We start from the raw sequence: 8,897 nt of genomic DNA on the forward strand, positions 1-8,897 counted from the left end.
TTTGATACTGACCTTTTACTCATTTATTCAGTCTCAATAAATTACCCCAAATATGCATATAATTGTTTCTATTGTTTTTGTGTACATCTGTATATTAGATTAGATATGGGTCAACTTGTTCGCATGTGTTTCGTTTGAGGGTGGTTATACCCCGAGGTTGGCGTCATTGAGACGCAGTCTATCACTGTATCGTTTTGTTTAAAGGAGTGATCAGAGTGATCCTGGAAGGTTCATATTACACACATGCGAACGTTTAGACCCTTTAGAGTAATTATAAGGTTTGTTATTATTGGACTATTTGAATGTTTCAGTTAGGATAAATTTAAATTCTGTTGGCGAAGGAGTAGATCCGGGGGATAGTTTTTGTATGCTTAATTTTGTTTTATCTAGTCAGTCATAATGTTTCCTTTGTCTACGACATATATTTTCTTTTCTCTGTACTTCTATGTTTTATACTGTACATAATTAAACTAAACTTAAACACCATTACGTGTCTTCATTGTGAAAACAAAATATCCAACAGTTTCTTCTTGAATAAACAATCCTTTTAAAAAAAAGAAGAAAGTGTTTCGAAATATAATTAGTAATCATTAGGCAAAAAAATTATCACTTTGCCAAGTCTTTTAATTAAATCTTATAAATTAAATGTTTGTCATTTACCTTTGTTGTTTCTGCTTTCAGTGAATAAAAGGATAGTGCTTCTCACTGAGATGAAATGCGGACTGCTACAATCATAGGCCAACTACACATGATGTCCAAACTTTGTGTGAAATTCCTGTTAAACATTCAAAACAATATTTAAATATATAATTAACTTGGAGACAGAAAATGTGAATAGTTAATAAGCGCAAATTCGAATGGCAAATATAAATTCTTAGTTAGATTAATAAGCTTGAATGTACATAAATAAAACACTTACAACCAAAAAGTCCACATACCGTACATAATCATAATATATGCTACATTTGTCTGGTTCTAAAAGGCTTAGAGCCTATTAGCCAAATAAATGAATAAATAAATAAATTAATTAATAATAAATAAAACTGTTTTGTAGAGGACTGTAGGTATTTAGTGTTTTATTTACTTTATTCTACAGAACTTCTGATTATTTTGCATGAACATAAAGGATTATTAATGATTTTTCTCTTATTCTATGTATTCTCATTTTAATTACCTACACAATATCAGAAGGTAAACAAGTCTCGCAAAAAATCTACCATCCATAAGATAATATAAATATACACAACGGTTAATTAAAATTGATATTTTTAATGATCGTAATGCTGTTTTTCTTATGCAACCCATTTTACAAAATATTTAACGCTGCAAACATCGCCATCTGCCAGGTTTAGCCAGCACTAGTTTTGACATGAGAGTCGATAACCCATGGTTCCAGTGAAAGAAATCACAGATAACAGACAACCGAGAAGAAAATAATAGATTTACAACTATTGATATATATATAACAAACCATTGAGCAGAATGAATATCCCGTTTATTCAGATTACAAAAAGTTTAATAGAATTACTATTTCCGTTTCCCTAATTTACCTAACTTTCTGTTTTTCATACTTAAGTCAAAATATGCTTATACTTTCTACTAGGATTTATACGTCTTCATATCGAAAATGGAAGAAAATTCTAATTAAAGAAGTTGTAATTTCAAAGATAATTTAATAAAAACTTTACACATATTATCTTTCATAAAAACTATACTGGGAACCGAAAAAGATATACAAGGTAAAATAATCACAAGCCTCAACGTAAATGGTCATAGGTAATTGGCGTATCATAATCAATATATGATTATGGAATATCTATGAAGATAGATTAAAGATTTATTTAATCTCTAATCTATGACGTGATGTATAGTTTCGTTCTGCTCGGGTGTATTGGGAATACCAATCAAATTGTTGAAATATAATTTAACTGTTATTTGCAATAAATATAATAAAGATAAATGTTGCTTACCGTAGTAGCTTAGTCTTCAAGTATGAACGACGCGCAATCGATCATTGTCAATTAAGTTATGATAGCTTGAGTAGTTTTCGAATAAATGAACATTGAATTTTTCCTAGCACTCGAAACAATTTTCGTTTTTTTAAACAAAATTAACTGACCCACAAATATGCTACATACACATTTAAAACCGCAAACGATTCACAAAATTTTATGGTAAAGCTAAATAGGAGATACTCATTGGGTCAAATCAGGGGATTATTGTTTATATCGATGATAATTTCACCCAACTCATAGAGTAGCTTTTAAAACGTTAAATTGTAAAAAGAAATAACCGTAGATATACTATAATATTAATGCATGTTCCGTATAAAAGGGGTGCGTTCAATTAAGACCAGATATCGCTGAGCAACCAAATTGTTTTCATGCATATCTAATTTAAAAAGCTGTAACACTAACGACTGCGGGCGGAAGATAACAATATACGACCCAAATTTACTATGAAAATTATATTCAATTATAAATCATAAAACGAAAATAACTAGAAAACTTGCAAATGTACAGTTACAATTCGTAGAATTATCATAACTGCACTTAAAAATTTTCTGTTAATTCTCCTTTATTTAAATAAATTAATAGAATGCTTCATTTTGCCATACTTTTCCCAATTGTGCAAAATTACAGGTTCTTGTCATTGATTTTAGTAGAAATAGGTGAACTGACTAGAAAATCGCAATTAAACCTTTAATACGACAAAATGGGTTTGTAGGTAGGTGTGTTTCATTGCAGAAGGATATGTCTTGTCCAAGACGTAGCACTGACCTTATTTTATTTTTATGGTAGTGACACGATAACGAAGTTCTCATGCTATTAAATATTCTGAAAAATTTTTCAAGGGTTCAAAATCATTAAAACTTGAGAATATATTTTTTTATTTAATTACCACATACAGTGAAATATACAATAACTAAGATTACAATTTGATTATTGGCCGAAATAGATATTCAAGATACCTCTGTACTGGTCTGACTAACTTACTGAAACTGTATCAATCTATTTCCGCTCAATTATCATTAATTTTACTTGCAGATGTATTGAATTCGTGGACGTTTTCTTTTAACTTCAATTTATGTGCATCTACAAGATAAAACCTTAATTTTTCATAAGTTAGATATTTTTTCAATTTCTATATGACGTCATAGACAAAACATTTCTTTTTACAATGAGACAAAGAGTTTTTTATTTTATTTATCACTACCATTGATGAGAAATAACGTTAGTATGATATGGACAAAACAAATTTTTCTACAATGAAACCAATGCTTCTAAACCTATTTTGTCATATTTATAGATTTAATAGTGATTCTTTAGTTACAGTTCTCACCTGTGACCGTTACTAGCTCATTTTGAAAACCGGGTTTTCCCTTCTTTTTTTGCTTTTAATTTACTATTGGTACAGTAGTGTGATAATTTGAAATACAATTACTCAAATACGTCAACAGCTTCCTCTAAAAGATGTATTGGGATGTAGCTAACATTAACTAGATACATAGACATGAGTATGAATGATATACATATACGGTATATTTAACTTACTAAATGTATTTATATATAGATAGACGGTGATGGATCTTCGTTAGTTCTTTTTTCCTGCCATAATTTTATGATCCTAAGCAAATTGTTTTTGTTTAGTTAGGTAGGGCTATGGAAGGAAAAGACGACACAAACGAAGTGAAACACAGGTATTATACATGACCATGAACAAAATTGTGCTCTGTACCTGGTGAATAGTCATTGAAGAGAATAATTTTCAAACCATGAAACCACCCATTTACTGTTGGGTTAGTTTACCTTTACATATAGCTGTTAACGATATTTATTAACCAGATTGTAAACGGATTTCAGAAAATCTTTTAGCAAGTCTTTTAAAACATAATGCACTCAGCCTCATCAACTGATCAGAAATTAGATTCTGCTTTTTAGCTGCACCTTTACACTCACAATCTAGCTGTCTTAATATTTCTAAAACGTTCTCTATATCATTATCAATGTAGTTCACACATTTTTTAAAAAGCAAAATTGCCTCTGTACATCTCCTTAAAGACTGAAGAAATTCTATCTCTTCTCCATCATTATACAATTTTACATTATTTAAGTATAATCTATTAGACACATCTTCAAAAGCATTTGCTAAGTTCTGGACATGCTTATCGAAATTTGTTGCACTATTTACCTTTAAAAATTGTTCACAGTCTCCTTTTAAATCTTTCACAAGTGCAACCACTTCTCTTAAAAGTTCTCCATTTGTTATTGTATTTTGAAGTTTCCGTTGTTCTCTCATTTGTTTTAATAAAAGTTCCCCTTTCATTGTCAACTGATCATCAATAAGATATTCAAAATTGGATACAGCTTTTTGTGTTAACTGATTTACTATGACAGCCTGAAGATAAGAATTATATGCCACAGAACATTCTATTTCCCAATCAATTTTTAGAGGTTGTGGATTGAAAGAATGTAAAGTTGTATTCCCAAAATCTTGTTGCTTGCCAAGTGTCCCCAACATTGTAGCATTCATGTTCAATGCTTTTTTTCCGCTTAGAGGCCTTTTAAATGGATCAGGTTTTGATAAAAATTTAGGACTTCCAGCTTTTTTGTCGTTCATTTTCAGCACGTTTATAATTTATCACAATTAAACGTTATGTAGTTTTATAATACAGTGGAAAAATATTTTTAATGTAAATTATTTAAAAACACCAATAAATTGTTAACTTCACTATATTTTATATTTTTTAAATATTTCCTCGGAATGTCGACAGTTATTATTGTTTCTCATTTTTCAATTAAAATATTTAAAAGTATATAGGACAGCCATCTGTACGTAATTAGTGAAATTATCACGTAGCTTTAATAAATACCTATAAAATTTTGAGAGTATTTCTTTCTTAAGCTAGCAGATATCGCCACTCACTCCATGCTGCAAAAGAAATGGGCGCCTATGAACTACGAAATAAACAAAACCAAAAAATTAAAGTTTTGCTTTCTTTTCGTATTTCGTAGACGAAATGAATAGTATTGTCCACAGGATTTTCATGTACATATATCATAAATATGCGTTAATGAACGAAGGTATCAATTCTCTGTCGAAGAAAAACAATATTTTATTGTTAGCTGGGTACCTTTTAATGAAAATTTTAATTTGTTATTTGTTTTTTTACAATTATCTATATGAAGTAGTTATGTCAAATTTTAGGTATCTCTTGGAGTGGGGTATTGTTCAATAGGTTATTATCAAGATTTTGGTACCATTTCTAACTTATTTTATAATTTAGAAGAAGTTTATTAATATGTACTAGTTCTTCCCCCGTATCAGTCACGGTGAGCTCGAAACTGTTTTCGATTTGTTGTTTCCATTGCTTCGAGTGGTCGAAATTCACTTTTGTGAACAATTTGTTTAATCACTTTCTCTGTGATAAAAATTGTTTGAAAAATTAAATTTAAAGGAATTGTTTGTATACTTCGTTTTCATGTAAGTGGCGGCTGAAGTAATAAAACTGAAATCAATGAGGTTACCAACTCAAAATTGTAAGAAGTCCCGAGATTGTTCGAATATGTCTGGGGCATCCACTTTATAAACATGTAAATGCCCAAAAAAAAGCATAAGTTTTGGATAGTTAAACAATGATCAACTAATAGATTAATTAAATAATTTATTTAAATATTTTAAATAATACAATCTCAAGTATTCAAAATAATAGCTGTTCACTAGCTCACTCTGAACTGTACAGGGGGAGAGTATAATAGCTATATTGTGTGTGGCATTCAATAAGAACATTGCCAATAATGAAACAATTAAATTTGGTTTTTGAACTTAATTTTTCTGGAGTTTCAGGACTCAGCGTTTTGAAAATACTTCCTTTTGGATGATGTATGATTTACAGTAAGGCAATTTTCCATTCTCACCCTTATATTTTACATTGAAATATCGTAGAAAAGACAAAATTGAATTAAAAATTTCTGGATGATAAGTATTAGCCTTAATATAAAAAATATTCCGTTAAAGTAGAAGTTCAGTAGACGCTGCGATATGAATTTTTGGCAATCTTTGAACCAAACATCGCCTACAACTTGAACAAATGTCAAGAGATGGAAAGTAATTATTTTTGAACAATCAAAATAATAAAAAATATTTTACAAGTATTTGATTACTAGCAAATTAATTGCCTTTAAGGTTTGCAAGTAATGCGACGAATCCATTCTACAGATTATTAGCTATCAGTAATTCGTCAAACCATACGGTTAAGGTATAATATAGTCTTGCTGCGGTAAATTTAGTAATTAAAATGATTCTTAAATGTCTAAATTTGAAGTGAAACTTCTTTACGCGCACGGTAGGTTAAGTTCGTTTCATGCGAGTTGCTATGTAACGAAATCATGCAACGGATGTCCCCCCTCTACTCGGTCACGTAGTCCAGTTCGTAGTGGGGATCGCTTGAGCCGTGAGCGCGCTTCAATGCAACGTTCGTTACAGGCAACTCCGGCATGTATAGTGTAAAATTTAAATTCATAGTGTACAAATAATACCATTAAACCAATTCCTTAACCCCTATCCCGGTATGTTTGTGTGTTTGAAGAAGTTTCACTTCAGTAGCGTGTTGTATAATTACAAGTTGTATTTTTTTTTTTTTTAATAAAGATTAGTTTTGTTTTTGAAATATTAGAAAAGAGGAATTTTGCTTTCTTGTGGATGTGAAAAATTATGATATATTATTTGTTATTAGAGTAATGTTTTAAAAAAGGATTTATTCTAAAATACCTTCCCAATTAATTTAAAACTTTTTTAGGCTACTGCAAAAAAAAAAGGAAATGCTTATAAAATTCCTCTTGTGTCCGCTAGTATGTTACAGTCGATTTTCCCAAAAACTATTATGCAACGTAAAAACTTTGGCCAAGTAATACTTTTTATATTATGTGGGGCGTAATTTAAAACAGTTTGTTATAAAAAGATATTTTGAGTAACAGACGAAAACAGCAATGGATTTAGGCCTAGACCCCGCGAGGTCCGCGCCTAGTATGCTAAAGTTTTAAGAGTGATTGAGTATTAAAGCATTTCCTACAATTTTTCTTCTTTCTGTAGAAGCGTAGCCAGGATTTGTCAACAGATAGGTTGAATATAATTTTGACAATAGTTAAAAATGTTATTAAAAATTGCAAATAATGATCATTTTTAACGTTTTTTTTTGCAATAACCCTATTTTCCGACACTCACGAGATGAGAGACCTTTCTATTACCTTTCTCTAAACGTTACAAAGTTACAATAAAATCGCGAGCACGAATTACTTCGTTCTTCAGCTTTTTTTGCTTCTGTTTCCTGACCTATATGGACGAATTGTTTGAACTGATTTCGATGGGACTTCACAAACATAAAGAGAAAGTTATCAGGACTCACCTAGGTTACTTTTTGTTATTTATCAACCAATCAACTTTGTAACATTTACTCTATTGTTACGCTGTCTGTTCCTGACAGTAATTGTTTCAGTGGGGAAGGGTTGCCTTTCTGTTATAAGAAATGACACTTTTCGTTACTATCCACGCATTGTAACAAGATTCATTTGTACCTTTCGTATTTTTCTTACTACCTGATAAAAAAATGTCGTCATTGAATGTATTAGGATATCAGTTTTCACCACAAGATATTTTTGTGGATTTCGAGAAAGCAGCTGATACTGTTGTGCGATCTGTTTTGATTAATGGGTTAATGTGACGCGGTATACACCATATGAATATCGTTTTTTATTACTTTTAAGACAATTACGACAAATATTAACAATTAAAAAAAAAAACTTTTCAAAAAAAAATTTCGCAGACCTGTGTAATTAATGAAATCCTAAATATAGGTATCAATATTATTAAATAGTTGACAACATCTAAACATTATTGCAAATATTGAACATTTTTATGGAAATAAGTACCTACTGAGCACATATCTGTGCGTAAGTAGGTACTAAACTACGCTCGCTGTACGTACGTACGTACGTGCGGAATCGTGAGAGGTTGCGAAAGCTCGACGGGTCCTTAAAGCACGTAACGCGCGCTCGCCAACTATGACGCTGCTGGGTGGGGAGCGAAAAGCGGTGGAAAAAGAAGAAGAACAAGCATCGTCAGCAACATAAGTTAGAACAAGAAAAACTCAATTTTGACAAAAGAAAAACCACGGACACCTCATACGGATGCGGAACAGGGCCAATGTTTAGCAGACTTGACATATCCCAGCAAGTTGCACTGTAATCCTAACATGGAGGTCGCCGATGTTGAGGGGCGTGGATGAGAACCGCCCCCGTGTCCGCCTCTGAAAGCTTCAACGAACACGCTGGAGCGATCTGTTGGCAGCTGAAAGAAACACTGACCCTCGCCTTGTTTTATTACTCTTTAAAGCTGTTTCATTATTTTGTCGAGTTGTTGGGGAAATAAAATTCTAACACAAAATCTAAAACGAACGAACAAAGGAAAAACATACTTTATATTTGTCGGTTTCCATTTTCTTTTCGGGAAATTTTTGTTCTCACTTTTCTTAAAATTTAATTGAAGCTTGCGTACATATAGTGAGACTAAAATTAAAAAGCTCTTAGATTTTCTATCTAATAATTACATATGTTTTCATGATTCCTGATTGTATACGTATCTACCAAGAGAGAGTTTCAATATTAGAGGTCTATCAGAATTTCATTTGGGACACTTCAAAAACATTAGCTGGACGTACGAACCTTTAACGTCTTTAGTGAAAAATACAAAAAGTGGAAATCCGCAAACAGCAGTTGTATCACTGCGCAACCCAGGTCATGACCCATGAGATTTTAAACTACCTCTAGCATCTTCTTTCTATACAGATATGGTAAAATATTTGCCGAACATAGAAATTACACATTTCTTTGTCGGTGTTT

At 31.3% G+C, this 8,897-nt stretch overlaps 1 long non-coding RNA gene across 1 annotated transcript; it reads right to left on the reverse strand.

The window, feature by feature from the left end:
- Positions 1 to 285: 285 nt before the first annotated feature.
- On the reverse strand, positions 286 to 1,964 carry LOC108740463. Its single transcript, XR_001938333.1, has 3 exons — positions 1,179 to 1,964; positions 661 to 775; positions 286 to 544 (listed from the first exon to the last, which is right to left on the reverse strand). It is a non-coding gene; the product is annotated as an uncharacterized LOC108740463 (long non-coding RNA).
- Positions 1,965 to 8,897: the final 6,933 nt, after the last annotated feature.

The sequence above is a fragment of the Agrilus planipennis genome, unplaced genomic scaffold (genome assembly GCF_000699045.2).
Source record: "Agrilus planipennis isolate EAB-ADULT unplaced genomic scaffold, Apla_2.0 scaffold57, whole genome shotgun sequence".
Lineage (NCBI taxonomy): Eukaryota > Metazoa > Arthropoda > Insecta > Coleoptera > Buprestidae > Agrilus > Agrilus planipennis.